Here is a 23,238-nt window from a genome sequence, read left to right on the forward strand (position 1 = left end):
TCTGGAGCTGTGGAGCCAGTTTCGTCGTCAGGCTACACAAGGCCTCGAACGCTCTCTTTTCTGGGAGTAGGAAAACCGCTTTTAAAGGCGGAGCAGCAACAGCAAGTTTTGGCTTACATTGCAGACTCAGCCTCTAGCTCTTTTGCCTCCTCTTCCGAAACTGGTAAATGTAAAAGCAGCGCGTCGCTTGTGGATGTTCACGGTCAGGGACAAGTCGCTTCCTTGTCCTCCTCAGCAAAAACTACAACAAGAGAGAAGGATGCAGCAGGCGACACAACGGGTTACTCCATGGAGCTCTTTACACATACCGTCCCTGGCTTACAAAGTGAAACACTTAACAGGCCATGCCCATTACAAGTATATTCTGACATGGAGTGCACTGATGCACAGCCACAGCCAGAGTACTATGCTGCTCCTTTGACTCAGACCACCACATTGCCCTCTCAGGGTACAGATCCACAATCAGACCCTGATGAGACTATGTTGCCCCGCCACGAACGCTATACCACCGACCGACACAGTGACACAGACGAAGTTGCACACGAGCTCGAAGAGGAGGTAATAGATGACCCAGTTATTGACCCCGATTGGCAGCCATTGGGGGAACAGGGTGCAGGCGGCAGTAGTTCAGAAGCGGAGGTGGAGGAGGGGCCGCAGCAGGCATCAACATCGCAACAGGTTCCATCTGCCGGGCCCGTATCTGGCCCAAAACGCGTGTCAAAGCCAAAACCTGTTGGAGCACAGCGTTGCCATCCGGTTAAAGCTCAGTCTGCAATCCCTGAAAAGGGATCCGAGTCTAGGAAGAGTGCAGTCTGGCATTTTTTTAAACAACATCCAACTGATCAGCGCAAAGTCATCTGTCAAAAATGTTCAACTAGCTTAAGCAGAGGTCAGAATCTGAAAAGTCTAAATACTAGTTGCATGCATAGACACTTAACCACCATGCATTTTCAAGCCTGGACTAACTACCAAACGTCCCTCAAGGTTGTAGCACCCTCGGCCAATGAAGCTAGTCAGCAACGCAACATCCCTTCCGTCACTGTAAGGCCACCATTTTCCGCACCACCGGCAGTATCTGTGCAGGTTTCTTTGCCAGCCAAAAGCAGTCAGGGTCAGGGAATCACCAGTTTTGTAGGAGGAAATATTGCATCTAGGGCACCGGCGGAAACAATACCGTCTCCAACCGTCTCTCAGTCTGCCATGTACACCGGCACACCCGAAAGTTCCACGATCTCCAGCTCTCCAGTCCAGCTCACCCTACATGAGACTCTGGTTAGAAAAAGGAAGTACTTATCCTCGCATCCGCGTACACAGTGTTTTAACGCCCACATAGCTAGACTAATCTCGTTAGAGATGATGCCCTACCGGTTAGTTGAAAGCGAAGCTTTCAAAGCCCTGATGGAGTACGCTGAACCACGATACGAGCTACCCAGTCGACACTTTTTTTCCAGAAAAGCCATCCCAGCCCTGCACCAGCATGTTAAACAGCGCATCGTCCATGCACTCAGGCAATCTGTGAGTACAAAGGTGCACCTGACTACAGATGCATGGACCAGTAGGCATGGCCAGGGACGTTATGTGTCCATCACGGCACACTGGGTGAATGTGGTGGATGCAGGGTCCACAGGCGACATCAATTTAGGGACAGTTGTGCCTAGCCCACGGTCTAGGAAACAGTTGGCTGTAGGCGTTCGCACCCCCTCCTCCTCCTCCTCCTCGTCCTCCTGCAGAAGCTACAGCTCTTCCACAGAACGCAGTCTGCCAACCACTCCATCGGCAGATGACACTGTTGCACACCAGTTGTCCCATTATGGGCCAGCTACTGCCAAGCGTCAGCAGGCTGTATTGGCTATGAAGTGCTTGGGCGACAACAGACACACCGCGGAAGTTCTGTCCGAGTTCTTGCAACAAGAAACGCAGTCGTGGCTGGGCACAGTAGATCTTGAGGCAGGCAAGGTAGTGAGTGATAACGGAAGGAATTTCATGGCTGCCATCTCCCTTTCCCAACTGAAACACATTCCTTGCCTGGCTCACACCTTAAACCTGGTGGTGCAGTGCTTATTGAAAACTTATCCTGGGTTCTCCGACCTGCTCCTCAAAGTGCGTGCACTTTGCTCACATATCCGACGTTCGCCTGTACACGCCAGCCGTATGCAGACCTATCAGCGGTCTTTGAACCTTCCCCAGCATCGCCTAATCATAGACGTTGCAACAAGGTGGAACTCAACACTGCACATGCTTCAGAGACTGTGCGAACAGAGGCGTGCTGTTATTTATTTGTGGGAGGATACACGGGCAGGCAGTAGGATGGCAGACATGGAGTTGTCAGGTGTGCAGTGGTCTAAGATACAAGACATGTGTCAAGTCCTTCAGTGTTTTGAGGAATGCAGACGGCTGGTTAGTGCAGACAACGCCGTAATAAGCATGAGCATCCCCCTAATGCGTCTGCTGATGCAAAGTTTGACGCACATAAAGGAGCAGGCGTCTGCACCAGAGGAAGAGGAAAGCCTTGATGACAGTCAGCCATTGTCTGGTCAGGGCAGTGTACAGGACGAGGTAGCGGGCGAAGAGGAGGTGGAGGATGAGGAGGATGATGGGGATGAGTATATTTTTAATGCCGAACCTTTCCCGGGGGCACAGGAAATTGGTTGCGTGTCACGGCCGGGTTCTGGTTTTTTGAGGGACACAAGTGACGTAGATTTGCCTGCAACTGCCCCTCAACCAATCACAACCGGAGATTTGACAACTGGAACTTTGGCCCACATGGCGGATTATGCCTTACGTATCCTAAAAAGGGACACACGCATTACGAAAATGATGAACGATGACGATTACTGGTTGGCCTGCCTCCTTGATCCACGCTATAAAGGCAAATTGCAAAATATTATGCCACATGAGAACTTGGAACTAATATTAGCAACCAAACAATCAACTCTTGTTGACCGTTTGCTTCAGGCATTCCCAGCACACAGCGCACGTGATCGTTCTCACACGAGCTCCAGGGGGCAGCAGACTAGGAGTGTTAGGGGTGCACACATCAGAAGTGGCGTTGGACAGAGGGGTTTTCTGACCAGGTTGTGGAGTGATTTTGCTATGACCGCAGACAGGACAGGTACTGCTGCATCAATTGAAAGTGACAGGAGACAACATTTGTCCAGTATGGTTACTAACTATTTTTCATCCCTTATCGATGTTCTCCCTCAACCGTCATTCCCATTTGATTACTGGGCCTCCAAATTAGACACCTGGCCAGAATTGGCAGAATATGCATTGCAGGAGCTTGCTTGCCCGGCAGCAAGTGTCCTATCAGAAAGAGTATTCAGTGCTGCAGGTTCAATATTAACCGAAAAAAGGACTCGTCTGGCTACCCAAAATGTTGACGATCTAACATTCATTAAAATGAACCACAACTGGATTTCGAAATCTTTTGCCCCACCTTGCCCGGCCGACACCTAGCTTTCCTATGAAAAGCTCTTGCCTGTGAATTACTTTTCTAATGTCTAATTTGCTGCAGCTGATTGTACAGCATACGACATGTTTACACCTCCCTAAATGGCAAAACTCCCCACACGGGGCCGTGGTATCGCGACTTGGCGCAAGCACCCGTGAGACTGCTGTTTGTCTGAAGAGGTGGGTGTGCTCGCTTTTGGTTGACGGCATTGCTACTGGGTCCCTCATAGTACAATGTAGTGTCTCTGGCGGTGGTGGTGCGCACCCAACGTCAGACACACCGTTGTAACATGAGGGGCCCTGGGGCGGTCCCGCCGGCCTCAAGAGAGTTCCCCCCTACCCCAGCTCAAAATGTGCTCTACCACGTGCAAAATTATGTCGCACAGCTCCACCAATCTTTAGTCTATTCGCTGACATCATTCAATGTCTGGCACTGACAATACAAATTTGTAGACATCTATGATGCAACTTAAAGTAGTCTGTGTCTGTGTCCTATATTGGCACCATTAAATAGTTACTGCCAAATTACTATGTCAGAAACTCAGCAGATGAGCCCACCCCTGTACCTAAGTATGCCACCTTTTTTTTTGTTTTGGTTGTTTTGCGAGACATTAACATCTATTTATATTTTGGGAGTACTGGGACAGACACTCCTTGCACTACTCCTCCACTCACCACCAAGCTGCCCGTGTATCCATGTAACCGCTGTAAAACTGCCATGAGCCTATTGTTTGTTATTTTAGGCCTTTGAAGCCTGTCTGCGGTCCCTCCTTCCACTAGTCCTCCACTGACCAGACCACTGCTGCCCGTGTACCCCTGGAACCAATTATAAAGTGCCTACAGCCAGCCCATTTTTTTATGTTAGGCCTTTGAAGCCTGTCTGCGGTCCCTCCTTCCACTAGTCCTCCACTGACCAGACCACTGCTGCCCGTGTACCCCTGGAACCAATTATAAAGTGCCTACAGCCAGCCCATTTTTTTATGTTAGGCCTTTGAAGCCTGTCTGCGGTCCCTCCTTCCACTAGTCCTCCACTGGCCAGACCACTGCTGCCCGTGTACCCCTGGAACAAATTATAAAGTGCCTACAGCCAGCCCATTTTTTTATGTTAGGCCTTTGAAGCCTGTCTGCGGTCCCTCCTTCCACTAGTCCTCCACTGACCAGACCACTGCTGCCCGTGTACCCCTGGAACCAATTATAAAGTGCCTACAGCCAGCCCATTTTTTTATGTTAGGCCTTTGAAGCCTGTGTGCGGTCCCTCCTTCCACTAGTCCTCCACTGGCCAGACCACTGCTGCCCGTGTACCCCTGGAACCAATTATAAAGTGCCTACAGCCAGCCCATTTTTTTATGTTAGGCCTTTGAAGCCTGTCTGCGGTCCCTCCTTCCACTAGTCCTCCACTGACCAGACCACTGCTGCCCGTGTACCCCTGGAACCAATTATAAAGTGCCTACAGCCAGCCCATTTTTTTATGTTAGGCCTTTGAAGCCTGTCTGCGGTCCCTCCTTCCACTAGTCCTCCACTGGCCAGACCACTGCTGCCCGTGTACCCCTGGAACCAATTATAAAGTGCCTACAGCCAGCCCATTTTTTTATGTTAGGTCTTTGAAGCCTGTCTGCGGTCCCTCCTTCCACTAGTCCTCCACTGACCAGACCACTGCTGCCCGTGTACCCCTGGAACCAATTATAAAGTGCCTACAGCCAGCCCATTTTTTTATGTTAGGCCTTTGAAGCCTGTCTGCGGTCCCTCCTTCCACTAGTCCTCCACTGACCAGACCACTGCTGCCCGTGTACCCCTGGAACCAATTATAAAGTGCCTACAGCCAGCCCATTTTTTTATGTTAGGCCTTTGAAGCCTGTCTGCGGTCCCTCCTTCCACTAGTCCTCCACTGGCCAGACCACTGCTGCCCGTGTACCCCTGGAACCAATTATAAAGTGCCTACAGCCAGCCCATTTTTTTATGTTAGGCCTTTGAAGCCTGTCTGCGGTCCCTCCTTCCACTAGTCCTCCACTGACCAGACCACTGCTGCCCGTGTACCCCTGGAACCAATTATAAAGTGCCTACAGCCAGCCCATTTTTTTATGTTAGGCCTTTGAAGCCTGTCTGCGGTCCCTCCTTCCACTAGTCCTCCACTGGCCAGACCACTGCTGCCCGTGTACCCCTGGAACCAATCATAAAGTGCCTACAGCCAGCCCATTTTTTTATGTTAGGCCTTTGAAGCCTGTCTGCGGTCCCTCCTTCCACTAGTCCTCCACTGGCCAGACCACTGCTGCCCGTGTACCCCTGGAACCAATTATAAAGTGCTTACAGCCAGCCCATTTTTTTATGTTAGGCCTTTGAAGCCTGTCTGCGGTCCCTCCTTCCACTAGTCCTCCACTGGCCAGACCACTGCTGCCCGTGTACCCCTGGAACCAATTATAAAGTGCCTACAGCCAGCCCATTTTTTTATGTTAGGCCTTTGAAGCCTGTCTGCGGTCCCTCCTTCCACTAGTCCTCCACTGACCAGACCACTGCTGCCCGTGTACCCCTGGAACCAATTATAAAGTGCCTACAGCCAGCCCATTTTTTTATGTTAGGCCTTTGAAGCCTGTCTGCGGTCCCTCCTTCCACTAGTCCTCCACTGGCCAGACCACTGCTGCCCGTGTACCCCTGGAACCAATTATAAAGTGCCTACAGCCAGCCCATTTTTTTATGTTAGGCCTTTGAAGCCTGTCTGCGGTCCCTCCTTCCACTAGTCCTCCACTGGCCAGACCACTGCTGCCCGTGTACCCCTGGAACCAATTATAAAGTGCCTACAGCCAGCCCATTTTTTTATGTTAGGCCTTTGAAGCCTGTCTGCGGTCCCTCCTTCCACTAGTCCTCCACTGACCAGACCACTGCTGCCCGTGTACCCCTGGAACCAATTATAAAGTGCCTACAGCCAGCCCATTTTTTTATGTTAGGCCTTTGAAGCCTGTCTGCGGTCCCTCCTTCCACTAGTCCTCCACTGGCCAGACCACTGCTGCCCGTGTACCCCTGGAACCAATTATAAAGTGCCTACAGCCAGCCCATTTTTTTATGTTAGGCCTTTGAAGCCTGTCTGCGGTCCCTCCTTCCACTAGTCCTCCACTGGCCAGACCACTGCTGCCCGTGTACCCCTGGAACCAATTATAAAGTGCCTACAGCCAGCCCATTTTTTTATGTTAGGCCTTTGAAGCCTGTCTGCGGTCCCTCCTTCCACTAGTCCTCCACTGACCAGACCACTGCTGCCCGTGTACCCCTGGAACCAATTATAAAGTGCCTACAGCCAACCCATTTTTTTATGTTAGGCCTTTGAAGCCTGTCTGCGGTCCCTCCTTCCACTAGTCCTCCACTGGCCAGACCACTGCTGCCCGTGTACCCCTGGAACCAATTATAAAGTGCCTACAGCCAGCCCATTTTTTTATGTTAGGCCTTTGAAGCCTGTCTGCGGTCCCTCCTTCCACTAGTCCTCCACTGGCCAGACCACTGCTGCCCGTGTACCCCTGGAACCAATTATAAAGTGCCTACAGCCAGCCCATTTTTTTATGTTAGGCCTTTGAAGCCTGTCTGCGGTCCCTCCTTCCACTAGTCCTCCACTGGCCAGACCACTGCTGCCCGTGTACCCCTGGAACCAATTATAAAGTGCCTACAGCCAGCCCATTTTTTTATGTTAGGCCTTTGAAGCCTGTCTGCGGTCCCTCCTTCCACTAGTCCTCCACTGACCAGACCACTGCTGCCCGTGTACCCCTGGAACCAATTATAAAGTGCCTACAGCCAGCCCATTTTTTTATGTTAGGCCTTTGAAGCCTGTCTGCGGTCCCTCCTTCCACTAGTCCTCCACTGGCCAGACCACTGCTGCCCGTGTACCCCTGGAACCAATTATAAAGTGCCTACAGCCAGCCCATTTTTTTATGTTAGGCCTTTGAAGCCTGTCTGCGGTCCCTCCTTCCACTAGTCCTCCACTGACCAGACCACTGCTGCCCGTGTACCCCTGGAACCAATTATAAAGTGCCTACAGCCAGCCCATTTTTTTATGTTAGGCCTTTGAAGCCTGTCTGCGGTCCCTCCTTCCACTAGTCCTCCACTGGCCAGACCACTGCTGCCCGTGTACCCCTGGAACCAATTATAAAGTGCTTACAGCCAGCCCATTTTTTTATGTTAGGCCTTTGAAGCCTGTCTGCGGTCCCTCCTTCCACTAGTCCTCCACTGGCCAGACCACTGCTGCCCGTGTACCCCTGGAACCAATTATAAAGTGCCTACAGCCAGCCCATTTTTTTATGTTAGGCCTTTGAAGCCTGTCTGCGGTCCCTCCTTCCACTAGTCCTCCACTGACCAGACCACTGCTGCCCGTGTACCCCTGGAACCAATTATAAAGTGCCTACAGCCAGCCCATTTTTTTATGTTAGGCCTTTGAAGCCTGTCTGCGGTCCCTCCTTCCACTAGTCCTCCACTGGCCAGACCACTGCTGCCCGTGTACCCCTGGAACCAATTATAAAGTGCCTACAGCCAGCCCATTTTTTTATGTTAGGCCTTTGAAGCCTGTCTGCGGTCCCTCCTTCCACTAGTCCTCCACTGGCCAGACCACTGCTGCCCGTGTACCCCTGGAACCAATTATAAAGTGCCTACAGCCAGCCCATTTTTTTATGTTAGGCCTTTGAAGCCTGTCTGCGGTCCCTCCTTCCACTAGTCCTCCACTGACCAGACCACTGCTGCCCGTGTACCCCTGGAACCAATTATAAAGTGCCTACAGCCAGCCCATTTTTTTATGTTAGGCCTTTGAAGCCTGTCTGCGGTCCCTCCTTCCACTAGTCCTCCACTGGCCAGACCACTGCTGCCCGTGTACCCCTGGAACCAATTATAAAGTGCCTACAGCCAGCCCATTTTTTTATGTTAGGCCTTTGAAGCCTGTCTGCGGTCCCTCCTTCCACTAGTCCTCCACTGACCAGACCACTGCTGCCCGTGTACCCCTGGAACCAATTATAAAGTGCCTACAGCCAGCCCATTTTTTTATGTTAGGCCTTTGAAGCCTGTCTGCGGTCCCTCCTTCCACTAGTCCTCCACTGACCAGACCACTGCTGCCCGTGTACCCCTGGAACCAATTATAAAGTGCCTACAGCCAGCCCATTTTTTTATGTTAGGCCTTTGAAGCCTGTCTGCGGTCCCTCCTTCCACTAGTCCTCCACTGGCCAGACACACTGCTGCCCGTGTACCCCTGGAACCAATTATAAAGTGCCTACAGCCAGCCCATTTTCTTATGTTAGGCCTTTGAAGCCTGTCTGCGGTCCCTACTTTAAATACTCCTCCACTCACCACCAAGCTGCCTGCCCGTGTATCCATGTAACCGCTGTAAAACTGCCATGAGCCTATTGTTTGTTATGTTAGGCCTTTGATAGCCTGTCTGCGGTCCCTACTTTAAATACTCCTCCACTCACCACCAAGCTGCCTGCCCGTCTATCCATGTAACCGCTGTAAAACTGCCATGAGCCTATTGTTTGTTATGTTAGGCCTTTGATAGCCTGTCTGCGGTCCTTACTTTAATTACTCCTCCACTCACCACCTAGCTGCCTGTGTATCCATGTAACCGATGTAAAACTGCCATGACTGCCTACTGTTTGTTATTTTAGGCCTTTGATAGCCTGTCTGCGGCCCCTACTTGCAATACTCCTCCACTGACCACAATGCTGCCTGGAGTGCCTGCCTGTGTATCCATGTAACCGATGTAAAACTGCCATGACTGCCTACTGTTTGTTATTTTAGGCCTTTGATAGCCTGTCTGCGGCCCCTACTTGCAATACTCCTCCACTGACCACAATGCTGCCTGGAGTGCCTGCCTGTGTATCCATGTAACCGATGTAAAACTGCCATGAGTGCCTACTGTTTGGTATTTTAGGCCTTTGATAGCCTGTCTGCAGCCCCTACTTGCAATACTCCTCCACTGACCACACCAATGCTGCCCGTGTACCCCTGGAACCTATTTAAAAGTTCATAGAGCCTAGTTATATATTTTATTTACTATTAATAAGGCCATGATGGACTACGCTGTACCACGCTACAAGCTAACCAGTCGACACTTCTTTTGCGAGAAAAGCCATCCCAACCCTCCACCAGCATGTAGAAGACCGCATTGTCCATGCACTCTGGCAATCTGTGAGTACAAAGGTGCACCTGACAACAGACGCATGGACCTGTAGGCATGGCCACGGAAGATTACGTGTCCATTACGGCGCAATGGGTTAATGTGGTGGATGCATGGTCCACAGGGGACAGCCTACTAAGTCTGTCTGCAGTCCCTAATTCAAATTGTCCTCCACTGTCTAAATTGGAGCTTCCACCTTCTGGCTTTCGGCCTATAGTATCAGAAATTAAACTGCATTTGGCCTTCAACTTTGGTTAGGGCCTACTAACGGCTTCTGCCCCTCCCTGGTGTTGCCCTCAACTAAATAAAGCTGAGCTTCAACCTTCCGGCTCTCATTAAGTGGTTTTTTAAAAAAAAAATGGTGGTTAGGGCCTACTAACGGCTTCTGCCCCTCCCTGGTGTTGCCCTCAACTAAATAAAGCTGAGCTTCAACCTTCTGCTCCAAATTACCATTTTAAAAAATGCAATAGGCTTTTCCGGCCTACTAAAGGTGTCTGTCTGTGTGCCCCTGCCTGGTGTTGCCCTCAACTAAATAAAGCTGAGCTTCAACCTTCTGCTCCAAATTACCATTTTAAAAAATGCAATAGGCTTTTCCGGCCTACTAAAGGTGTCTGTCTGTGTGCCCCTGCCTGGTGTTGTCCTCAACTAAATAAAGCTGAGCTTCAACCTTCTGCTCCAAATTACCATTTTAAAAAATGCAATAGGCTTTTCCGGCCTACTAAAGGTGTCTGTCTGTGTGCCCCTGCCTGGTGTTGCCCTCAACTAAATAAAGCTGAGCTTCAACCTTCTGCTCCAAATTACCATTTTAAAAAATGCAATAGGCTTTTCCGGCCTACTAAAGGTGTCTGTCTGTGTGCCCCTGCCTGGTGTTGTCCTCAACTAAATAAAGCTGAGCTTCAACCTTCTGCTCCAAATTACCATTTTAAAAAATGCAATAGGCTTTTCCGGCCTACTAAAGGTGTCTGTCTGTGTTCCCCTGCCTGGTGTTGTCCTCAACTAAATAAAGCTGAGCTTCAACCTTCTGCTCCAAATTACCATTTTAAAAAATGCAATAGGCTTTTCCGGCCTACTAAAGGTGTCTGTCTGTGTGCCCCTGCCTGGTGTTGCCCTCAACTAAATAAAGCTGAGCTTCAACCTTCTGCTCCAAATTACCATTTTAAAAAATGCAATAGGCTTTTCCGGCCTACTAAAGGTGTCTGTCTGTGTTCCCCTGCCTGGTGTTGCCCTCAACTAAATAAAGCTGAGCTTCAACCTTCTGCTCCAAATTACCATTTTAAAAAATGCAATAGGCTTTTCCGGCCTACTAAAGGTGTCTGTCTGTGTGCCCCTGCCTGGTGTTGCCCTCAACTAAATAAAGCTGAGCTTCAACCTTCTGCTCCAAATTACCATTTTAAAAAATGCAATAGGCTTTTCCGGCCTACTAAAGGTGTCTGTCTGTGTGCCCCTGCCTGGTGTTGTCCTCAACTAAATAAAGCTGAGCTTCAACCTTCCGGCTCTCATTAAGTGGTTTTTTAAAAAAAAAATGGTGGTTAGGGCCTACTAACGGCTTCTGCCCCTCCCTGGTGTTGCCCTCAACTAAATAAAGCTGAGCTTCAACCTTCTGCTCCAAATTACCATTTTAAAAAATGCAATAGGCTTTTCCGGCCTACTAAAGGTGTCTGTCTGTGTGCCCCTGCCTGGTGTTGTCCTCAACTAAATAAAGCTGAGCTTCAACCTTCTGCTCCAAATTACCATTTTAAAAAATGCAATAGGCTTTTCCGGCCTACTAAAGGTGTCTGTCTGTGTGCCCCTGCCTGGTGTTGTCCTCAACTAAATAAAGCTGAGCTTCAACCTTCTGCTCCAAATTACCATTTTAAAAAATGCAATAGGCTTTTCCGGCCTACTAAAGGTGTCTGTCTGTGTGCCCCTGCCTGGTGTTGTCCTCAACTAAATAAAGCTGAGCTTCAACCTTCTGCTCCAAATTACCATTTTAAAAAATGCAATAGGCTTTTCCGGCCTACTAAAGGTGTCTGTCTGTGTGCCCCTGCCTGGTGTTGTCCTCAACTAAATAAAGCTGAGCTTCAACCTTCTGCTCCAAATTACCATTTTAAAAAATGCAATAGGCTTTTCCGGCCTACTAAAGGTGTCTGTCTGTGTGCCCCTGCCTGGTGTTGTCCTCAACTAAATAAAGCTGAGCTTCAACCTTCTGCTCCAAATTACCATTTTAAAAAATGCAATAGGCTTTTCCGGCCTACTAAAGGTGTCTGTCTGTGTGCCCCTGCCTGGTGTTGTCCTCAACTAAATAAAGCTGAGCTTCAACCTTCTGCTCCAAATTACCATTTTAAAAAATGCAATAGGCTTTTCCGGCCTACTAAAGGTGTCTGTCTGTGTGCCCCTGCCTGGTGTTGTCCTCAACTAAATAAAGCTGAGCTTCAACCTTCTGCTCCAAATTACCATTTTAAAAAATGCAATAGGCTTTTCCGGCCTACTAAAGGTGTCTGTCTGTGTGCCCCTGCCTGGTGTTGTCCTCAACTAAATAAAGCTGAGCTTCAACCTTCTGCTCCAAATTACCATTTTAAAAAATGCAATAGGCTTTTCCGGCCTACTAAAGGTGTCTGTCTGTGTGCCCCTGCCTGGTGTTGTCCTCAACTAAATAAAGCTGAGCTTCAACCTTCTGCTCCAAATTACCATTTTAAAAAATGCAATAGGCTTTTCCGGCCTACTAAAGGTGTCTGTCTGTGTTCCCCTGCCTGGTGTTGTCCTCAACTAAATAAAGCTGAGCTTCAACCTTCTGCTCCAAATTACCATTTTAAAAAATGCAATAGGCTTTTCCGGCCTACTAAAGGTGTCTGTCTGTGTGCCCCTGCCTGGTGTTGCCCTCAACTAAATAAAGCTGAGCTTCAACCTTCTGCTCCAAATTACCATTTTAAAAAATGCAATAGGCTTTTCCGGCCTACTAAAGGTGTCTGTCTGTGTGCCCCTGCCTGGTGTTGCCCTCAACTAAATAAAGCTGAGCTTCAACCTTCTGCTCCAAATTACCATTTTAAAAAATGCAATAGGCTTTTCCGGCCTACTAAAGGTGTCTGTCTGTGTTCCCCTGCCTGGTGTTGCCCTCAACTAAATAAAGCTGAGCTTCAACCTTCTGCTCCAAATTACCATTTTAAGAAATGCAATAGGCTTTTCCGGCCTACTAAAGGTGTCTGTCTGTGTGCCCCTGCCTGGTGTTGCCCTCAACTAAATAAAGCTGAGCTTCAACCTTCTGCTCCAAATTACCATTTTAAAAAATGCAATAGGCTTTTCCGGCCTACTAAAGGTGTCTGTCTGTGTGCCCCTGCCTGGTGTTGTCCTCAACTAAATAAAGCTGAGCTTCAACCTTCCGGCTCTCATTAAGTGGTTTTTAAAAAAAAAAATGGTGGTTAGGGCCTACTAACGGCTTCTGCCCCTCCCTGGTGTTGCCCTCAACTAAATAAAGCTGAGCTTCAACCTTCTGCTCCAAATTACCATTTTAAAAAATGCAATAGGCTTTTCCGGCCTACTAAAGGTGTCTGTCTGTGTGCCCCTGCCTGGTGTTGTCCTCAACTAAATAAAGCTGAGCTTCAACCTTCTGCTCCAAATTACCATTTTAAAAAATGCAATAGGCTTTTCCGGCCTACTAAAGGTGTCTGTCTGTGTGCCCCTGCCTGGTGTTGTCCTCAACTAAATAAAGCTGAGCTTCAACCTTCTGCTCCAAATTACCATTTTAAAAAATGCAATAGGCTTTTCCGGCCTACTAAAGGTGTCTGTCTGTGTGCCCCTGCCTGGTGTTGTCCTCAACTAATAAAGCTGAGCTTCAACCTTCTGCTCCAAATTACCATTTTAAAACATGCAATAGGCTTTTCCGGCCTACTAAAGGTGTCTGTCTGTGTGCCCCTGCCTGGTGTTGTCCTCAACTAAATAAAGCTGAGCTTCAACCTTCTGCTCCAAATTACCATTTTAAAAAATGCAATAGGCTTTTCCGGCCTACTAAAGGTGTCTGTCTGTGTGCCCCTGCCTGGTGTTGTCCTCAACTAAATAAAGCTGAGCTTCAACCTTCTGCTCCAAATTACCATTTTAAAAAATGCAATAGGCTTTTCCGGCCTACTAAAGGTGTCTGTCTGTGTGCCCCTGCCTGGTGTTGTCCTCAACTAAATAAAGCTGAGCTTCAACCTTCTGCTCCAAATTACCATTTTAAAAAATGCAATAGGCTTTTCCGGCCTACTAAAGGTGTCTGTCTGTGTGCCCCTGCCTGGTGTTGCCCTCAACTAAATAAAGCTGAGCTTCAACCTTCTGCTCCAAATTACCATTTTAAAAAATGCAATAGGCTTTTCCGGCCTACTAAAGGTGTCTGTCTGTGTGCCCCTGCCTGGTGTTGTCCTCAACTAAATAAAGCTGAGCTTCAACCTTCTGCTCCAAATTACCATTTTAAAAAATGCAATAGGCTTTTCCGGCCTACTAAAGGTGTCTGTCTGTGTGCCCCTGCCTGGTGTTGTCCTCAACTAAATAAAGCTGAGCTTCAACCTTCTGCTCCAAATTACCATTTTAAAAAATGCAATAGGCTTTTCCGGCCTACTAAAGGTGTCTGTCTGTGTTCCCCTGCCTGGTGTTGTCCTCAACTAAATAAAGCTGAGCTTCAACCTTCTGCTCCAAATTACCATTTTAAAAAATGCAATAGGCTTTTCCGGCCTACTAAAGGTGTCTGTCTGTGTGCCCCTGCCTGGTGTTGTCCTCAACTAAATAAAGCTGAGCTTCAACCTTCTGCTCCAAATTACCATTTTAAAAAATGCAATAGGCTTTTCCGGCCTACTAAAGGTGTCTGCCCCTCCCTGGTGTTGTCCTCAACTGAACAAAGCTGAGCTTCCACATTCTGGCTTTCGCCCTATACTATCAGATATTAAACTGCATTTGGCCTACTAGTGTGGTTAGGCCCTTGAAACAGTGTCTGCTGCTCTTGGGTTTGCTACTCCACTGAACAAAGCAATGCCGCCTGTTTAGTCCTGTTACCAATTTTGAACTGCATTTAGCCTACTTTATTCTTTGGCCCTATATCTGTTTCCTCCTCATCCTGCCCATTGCCCAGCCACTGCTAAATGAGTCTGCTGGTACATTGACCTAGACCACTACATTCCCCTTGTACTCTACACAGCCAGAATCTGACCCTGCTGAAAGTAAGGTTCCCCTTCCCGCATGTTATACCACCTTACACAGGGACAAAGAGGAAGGTGCAGATGAAAGTGCAGGTTCCTTCATCAGGTGGGGGGGCATACTCGTTGGCGACGTCACTGGCACAGGGCCCCTCAGAGTACGCAAAAGTGTCGCTGCTGGTGGGAGGCGCCCCCGCCATGCAAACACACCGCCGTACTTTGAGGGGCCCTGTGCCAGTGCCAATGCGAACGAGTGGGCCCCCCCCTGCTTGCTCAGGATCACAGCACTTGCAACGTTTAAATACTTACCTTTCCCTGCAACACCGCCGTGACGTAGTCCGCATTTCTTGGGCCCACGAAAAACTTGAGCCAGCCCTACTCCCCCCACAACTTTCCCCCAATTCCCTATGCCCAACTATTATTATACAGTTAATTAAGATTGGCAAGCTTCAGAAACAAGAATGGATGTTTTTGGCATTAAAATGGGCACTGTAGGTGTTTTCCTGGCCTCCACTCACTGCCGACTATGCTTCCCCATTGACTTGCATTGGGTTTCGTGTTTCGGTCGATCCCCGACTTTTAGCGATAATCGGCCGACTGCACTCGACTCGACTCTGGACAAAATCGGGTTTCCCAAAACCCTACTCGATCTTAAAAAAATGAAAGTCGCTCAACCCTAGTTCTGAGAGCTGGGTGGGTCAAACTAGCCACACACCACCCATCTATGGGAGTGGTTACAGCTTGATAATGTGACCAGGATATGGGTCACATGGTGGAGAGTGTTTGGATCTGTTTGGTCCGTATGCAAGGTCCCGGAAAAGCATATGTGTTGGGAGTGCTATCTCCCTGAATAGCACTTGGTGGGGCTTTGGCACTAGTGGCCTATGTGTTGGACGGTCCCAGCCGATGAAGGACGTCCTGAATAGCACCTGGTGAGGCCGTGATCCTGAATGGCCTCCATTTTGGGAGGTCCTGGGAATAGGACTGGATCCCTGAAGAGCACGAGGTGAGGCCAAGGACTTGCAGAGCCAGTGACGGCTACTGTGTGGGGGAAGCTACCGTCCTTCAGTGGGTCTGGAACCGACTAGTGTATGTCTGTCAGGCAAGTTGGTGATCCCCGTTAGGCAGCTTCTGCAGTGGATATAATGAACTGTTCGGAGTGTAGTCTCCTGTGGAAACTGGGCAGAGAAGTTTGGCATATTCACAGACTCCATATTAAAGCTGAGTACTAAGAAGCGTTATGAACTGGACTGAGATCCAGCATGATTAGTGACCGCAACTTAATGTGATGTCCTGATACAGAGTGTAATGGACTGTTCGTGATATGGTTTATGACTCTTTAATAAACCGCATAGACTGTTTTGTGTGAAGAACCATGGCCGTGTACATTAATCCCGTTGCTAAGCGAGTATTCACCTACCCGTTAGTGAGCGCTATCTCACAATTTAGATTGCAGCTGAATATTATGAACCCTTGCTGATGTCTTAATTAATATTTATTTTTAAATTGTCAACATTTTCAAACATTTAATGATTCCTAAAGTAAACATAACCAAGTTAATGGCTGTACTTATGTGCATTTAATTGTCACCATGTAAATAATCATTTCTACAGGTCCTTACTTTGCATCTAGCAAATCACGCAAACATATTAAGAAGTTATCTGCTAAACAGAAATGTTCATGTCAATCATTTTGATGTTAGCACATGCCATAGCAAATGATTGTAATGAAAAATTATAAATGGTAATGACATAAACTATAAAAACACAAATGCAAAGAAAGGAAGAACGAGGTCTGAATTTGTTATTGTAGGCATAACAATTTTACTAAGTATAATTTTAAAATTAAAAAAGTGAATGGCGACTAATTATTTTTATTTTATTAGATTCATAATTCTGTAGACTATCTTCTTAAAGGTGTTTTCCAGTATTAGAAAAACCTAGTTGCTTTATTTCTGGTGCTACACCAACTCAAAGTTTGAGTCCAGCTTTGAAGCTTAGCTCCTTTATTATCAATGGAGCAGTGTTGCAATAGTACATTCATGGCCAAAATTTTTGAAACTGAGGCTAATTAGGCTTTACTTATTTAATTTTGTATTTATTTTACTTGCTTATATAGTGCCATTAATTCCATAGCTCTTTTCAGTCATCAGGATCCCTGTCCCTATTGGGGTTCACAATCTAACTTCCTTGTCAGAATGTCTGTGGAGTTTTGGAGGAAACTGGAAAACCCAGATAAAACTCACGCGAACAGGGGAGAACATGCAAACTCATTTCAGATGTCCCTTGGTGGCACAAAGTTTTCTGCTTCAAATGTTATAGTGTCAATTTGCATGAACTTTAGATTGTTATAAAGCGTGATCCAATGAATTTCAAAAAATTAAAAGTTATTCCTAATTGTAAAAATTAACTTAATTGCTAAAACCATATTTCCATTAAATTTAAGCCCTGCCACAATATGGTCTGCTTACATAATTTCTGTTATCTTTTTTTTGATTAGTCAGGGAAAAAGTGCTAAGAGCAAGGCATTTAATCCTGTCATGCTAATTGTACTATAAATTATTGCACAGAAAAGGGTAGACAAACGCGCAATAGGGTCTAATCCACGTTACCACAGAAGATACACCAAGAAAATTGCCCACCTGTTGAGGATGAGATACAAGAATGCAAAAATGGCAGGTGCTGCAGATCCACAGGTCGATCCACGACCTGATAACCTCATATGTTCAGTAGGAATTTGTGGGGTAGCTCCGCGCTGCCCAAGCCTCCAAACAAATGCATTTGTTTGGAGGCCTGGGCAGCGCGGAGTTACCCCACAAATTCTTGCTGAACATATGGAATTGTACTATAAAAGCATACTGAATGCTTTAAAAGGATGCTGGTGCTTGAAATAATTGTTTTCTTGTGTTAAACATGATTGCCTCCAATGACACAAGTGGAGTCATCATTGCTTTACATGGAAAAAGTCTTTACAGGCAAGGACATTGCTGCTTGTAAGATTGCCTTTTATGAACAACTAGATGTTTCCAGCCAGCTAACGCTCGGCAGGCTTATTGCTATCTAATTAACGCTGCTGGTGATTAAACTAAAGTAAATAATGACAACATTCAATAGCGCTTACGCAGGTGGTAAATTAACTTAAAATGAAGTTAATAACAATAGTGTGGTGATGTGTTGGGTGCAGGATTATGTGTGGTGATGTGTTGGGTGCGGGATTATGTGTGGTGATGTGGTGGGGGGCAGCATTATGTGTGGTGATGTGGTGGGGTGGCGGGATTATGTGTGGTGATGGGGTAGGATTATGTGTGGTAATGTGGTAGGGGGCGGGATTATGTGTGGTAATGTGGTGGGGTGGTAAGGTATTATGTGTGGTAATGTGGTGGGGGGGCGGGATTATGTGTGGTAATGTGGTGGGGTGGTAAGGAATTATGTGTGGTAATGTGGTGGGGGGGTGAGATTATGTGTGGTAATGTGGTGGGGGGTGGGATTATGTGTGGTAATGTGGTGGGGGGGCGGGATTATGTGTGGTGATGGGGTAGGATTATGTGTGGTAATGTGGTGGGGGGCAGGATTATGTGTGGTAATGTGGTGGGGTGGTAAGGTATTATGTGTGGTAATGGGGTGGGGGTGGGATTATGTGTGGTGATGTGTTGGGGCAGGATTATGTGTGGTGATGTGTTGGGGGGTGGGATTGTGTGGTGATGTGTTGGGGGCGGGATTTGTGGAGAGCGGGATTGTGTGCGGAAATGTGGTGGGGGTGGCATTGTGTGTGGTAATGTGGTGGGGGTGGGATTATGAGTGGTGATGTGTTGAAGGGGTGGGATTATGTGTAGTGATGTGGTGGGGGGCAGGATTATGTGATGTGATGGGGGGTGGGATTTGTGGGGAGTGGGATTGTGTGTGGTAATGTGGTGGGGCGGGATTGTGTGTGGTAATGTGGTGGGGGGCGGGATTATGTGTGGTGATGTGTTGGGGGAACGGGATTGTGTGGTGATGTGTTGGGGGCGGGATTACGTGTGGTGATGTGGTGGGGGGGCGGGATTGTGTGTGGTAATGAGGTGGGGGCAGGATTGTGTGTGGTAATGTGGTGGGGGCAGGATTGTGTGTGTTAATGAGGTGGGGGGCAGGATTATGTGTGGTGATGTGGTGGGGGGCGGAGCTACTGTGCAGGGGGTGGGATTAGCAAGTAATCACGGTGCCTCTTATATGTATAGATTTATTGGCTCATCAAAAACTTAAAAAGAAGAATTTCAATTTTAAGCAAGGTTTCAAGGCACCCAAGAAAGTTCAGCAGGTGCCAGGACCATCTCCTAAGGAGGATTCAGCTATTAGATCAGTTTAACATGAGTGAAGAGCCTGCACAAGAAAGGCAGCAGGCAGGTGATAGTGCATCTGCACATAGTGAGATTGTTAGAGGCTGGCCTGATGTTGAGAAGGATATGAAAGAAAACAGTTCTCCGAAAAAACTTAATGGACAGACGCACATTCTGCAGGTAGTACAGGGATTGGACTGCAAAAGATGTGAGAGAATGATTGTCCATAGAGTAAAAATGGTGAACACTACCATAAGTTTTGTGCCATTTTTAACACTAAATTATACAGAGAACATTACAGTGTGTGGTTGCATTTCATCTGAGAGAACGGGCTTACTCACACTCACATTTTTGCCTTAGAACACTTCCATGAATAAGGAATGGTATAAAAACAATTTTGTAAGGAGAATAGAAACTTTTCCTAACAATCAAAGAATGATTTGGTTAAGGGTAATGCTAATTCCATCATGATTGATCACTAAGTCACAATGTAAAAGTAATGACTAAGATGAGGAGGAAACTCCTCAGATCTAAATCCCATTGATAACCTGTAGTCAATCCTCAAAAAGTGGGTGCACAAACAAGAACACAGAAATTGTGGTGAACACTAAACATGGTTTAGGCAAAAATGGTGTAACGCTAATGCCAGGGCCCCTTCATGGTTCACCTTCCCCCTCCATGCAGGGATGCCAGCATATTCATCAATGTGGCCGTGTAGGCACCTCACCGTCTCAGAAACATCTCCCTGCTTCCGGCGCACTGACAGCCAGCAGTATGCCTTTTGCTCATGCTCCCCTGCTCTTAAAGGGGCAGTTCATGCACATTGAAAATACCCCCAGACAGCAGCTGGGAGACAATAAGGTATAAAAGTCACCCTCCCCATTAGGGATGTACCTGAGCAATTCCTATAACTTCTGAGTAGCGTGAGTGCATACAACTGCATGTTGCCAGGTCTCTCTTTCTGTGTAGTTAAGAGCTATTCCGAATCCCTGGTCCTTTTGTGGCAAGGTCCTGAACCTGAACAGCTGTTTTTTGTTTGGCCAGGGCCTAATCCTGAACCCCTGCTCCTTGTGTGGCCAGGGCAAGAACCCTAAACTGTATCTGGCAGTCCCTGAACCTGAAATCGCATCTGGCAGTCCCTGTAGTCTGTGTCATGCTGCTGCAATGCAGGTAGGCTTCACTAGATGGCAGTACAGAGTAGGCAGGTCTGCACCTTGTTTTTTTGCGGGATAAGTTATACTTTTGAATAACACTCTTCATTCTGCCGCAATGTATACTGGAAAATGGGGGGGAAAAATCCAAGTGTGGTGAAATTGCAGAAAAAAGTGTAATTCCACAATGGTTTTTTGTGTTTATCATGTTCAATATATGGTAAAACTGACCTGGCAAAATGATTTCCCAGGTCAGTACGAGTATGCACATACCAAATATCTATAGTTTTTTTTATGTAAGTGGTGAAAAAATAATTTAGAAAATTGTAGGAAAAAAATGTTGCTTTTATCGCCATTTTATGAGACCCGTAACTATCTCATTTGTTGGGATCTGGGGCTGTAAGGGCTTATTTTTTGTGCCCTGAGCTGACATTTTTATTGATGCCATTTTCAGGTAGATACAATATCTTTTATTGCAATGTTGCGGCGACCTAAAAATGTAATTTGGGGTTTTTGATTTTTTTTTCTTATGCTGTTTACTGATCAGATTAATTTATTTTATATTTTGATAAATCGGACATTTTTGAACTCGATAAGTGTATTTTTTTGTTTGTTTTATTTCTAATGGTCAAAAACGAAGGTGATTTTGACATTTTGTGTTTTTTTTAATCTTTTCTACTTTTTACTGTATTTAATAGTCCCTTTAGGAGACTTGAAGCTGTGATTTTCTGATCACCTATGAACTGGAGGATAAGGATGATAGCACAGGGGTCTTCAGCAGACACTCAGCTGTCATGACAACCCATCGGTGCTCCAAGATTACATGATGGGCGTGCCGATGGGCAGGATCAATGATGTCCATCATGTCTGCTCATGTTAAAGGGAACCTGTCACCTGAATTTGTCGGGACCGGTTTTGGGTCATATGGGTGGGGTTTTCGGGCGTTTGATTCACCCTTTCCTTACCCGCTGGCTGCATGCTGGCCGCAATATTGGATTGAAGTTCATTCTCTGTCCTCCGGAGTACACGCCTGTCATGTCGGACGCTGTTCAGACCAGGTCGTCCGACAGACAGCGGTAATTCCGCTTTTGTCCACTATGCGCTCATTGGCGTCGGCTAGATTTTATCTAGCTGGTCCGGGGTTAATTTACCTGGTGCTCGGATTGGAAGCTGGGCCATGCCCACTGCCTTTAAATAGTTCTCCTGAACATTGGGCGTGATGTATATTTTCTGTTATCCCTGTCTGTGCTAACTGTGGGTGCCGGTTAGAGGTCTCATCACTGGGTGGTGGGTGGAGGTTTCAGCCTAGGGTTGAAACAGGAGACAGGGAGAGGGTGGAGGCCCAGACATGCACACCTTCAGTGTAAACTCTGGGTAGAGGGTCAGTCAGGGTTTCCCAGAGTTGAGGGAAATCGCAGGGGCCTGGGTTATTAGCTCTTGCCTACCTAGGCTTCCCGTGACATTATAATCGGCCAACATTATTTGAATTTCATGGATTCCATGACTTCCGTAACCCACCAGTTGAGGGCGCTGTTCCTACAGGTCACTGAGTTGAGAGGGGCAGTGCAGCAACAGGGACTAGCAGTATCTAATGTGCAAACTGGAGCAGCAGGTAGAGTTGCTGAGCCTAAGTTTCCTTTGCCTGAAAGGTTTGCTGTGGAACGCAGTAAGTTTGTTACTTTTCAGGAAGCCTGCAAACTTTATTTTCATATGCGCCAGATCTCCTCAGGTAGTGAGGCTCAGCGTGTGGGTCTGATGCTGTCATTACTAAACAGGGATTCTCAAGCATGGGCGTTTTCTTTACTTTCTGATTCTGCTGTATTTAACTCAGTGGAGAGTTTTTTTTCTGCTCTTGGAGACATTTACGACGATCCTGACAGAATGGCTCTAGCTGAATCTAAGATATGCACTATTCGACAGGGGGAGTGTTTTGCAGAGGATTACTGTTCTGAATTTCACCGCTGGGCGGTCGACACACAATGGAATGATCCTGCGCTGCGGAGTCAGTTTATTCATGGGGTTTCTGGAAGGGTTAAAGAAGCCCTCCTGATGTACGAGGCTCCTGCTTCTCTGGATTCCGCTATGGGTCTTGTCCGCATTGATTGCCGTTTGCGTCAGGGGGAATCTGAGACGTCACCTATGGGAGAAGGTATAGGTTCACGTGAGGTTGCCGCAGGTGAGCCCACGGAACCTATGCAAATTGCAGGGGTGTCACATGTTGAGCCCCTGTGCTCAGAAAGCAGGGAGCCTGTTTTTACTGTGGTAAAACTGGTCATTTTGTTAACGTTTGTCCTCTGCTGTCTAAGGAAAAACACAACGGCGGAAAAATTCTAAGCTCAGAGGGTGTGGAGGAGACCAATCTGAGCTTATGTATATCCTCCATGATGGTTTCTCAGTGCATGCTCCCTGCCAAAGTTGTTGTCGCTGGCAGAGAGCTGCCAATCACTGTTTTTGTTGATAGTGGTTCTCATTGATGAGGAGTTTGCGCGCACTGCTGGTTTTAGGATCGAAAAACTGCCTCATCCTATCCGCGTGGTCACCATCAATTCTGCTCCTCTCCCACAGGGGGAGATTACTGAGTTTGTGGCTGAGGATAAACTCCACATTGGGGTTCTTCATTTCGAGCAGGTTACATGTAAGTTGCTCAAGAGTCTTCCGGCACAATTGGTTCTGGGTTTTCCATGGTTGTCTACACACAACCCGGTTATTGACTGGAAAACTCAGGACATAATTCAGTGGAGTGATTTCTTTCAGGAGAATTGCTTGGCCACATGTGTTTCTGCTGTGACTTCAAGCGTTCCTGAGTCACTTCTGGATTTTGTGGATGTGTTCTCCGAGAAGGGTTGTTCAGAGTTGCCACCACATCGCTCCTATGACTGTACTATCAGGTTTAAACCAGGGGCCAAATTGCCTAAAGCAAGGATGTTTAACATCTCCAGTCCGGAGAGACAGGCGCTAAAGGATTACATTGCTGAAAGTTTGAGCAAAGGGCACATAAGGCCTTCATCCTCACCAGTGGCAGCAGGGTTCTTCTTTGTTAAGAAGAAAGATGGT

The 23,238-nt window shown here is 47.3% G+C and overlaps 1 protein-coding gene across 2 annotated transcripts in view; it reads left to right on the top strand.

The window, feature by feature from the left end:
• LRRC2 (leucine rich repeat containing 2) overlaps positions 1 to 23,238 on the top strand; it is a 611,884-nt gene that overhangs the window by 125,511 nt on the left and 463,135 nt on the right. The window lies entirely within an intron of this gene.

This window comes from Ranitomeya variabilis, chromosome 1 (assembly GCF_051348905.1).
Source record: "Ranitomeya variabilis isolate aRanVar5 chromosome 1, aRanVar5.hap1, whole genome shotgun sequence".
NCBI classification, from domain to species: Eukaryota; Metazoa; Chordata; class Amphibia; order Anura; family Dendrobatidae; genus Ranitomeya; species Ranitomeya variabilis.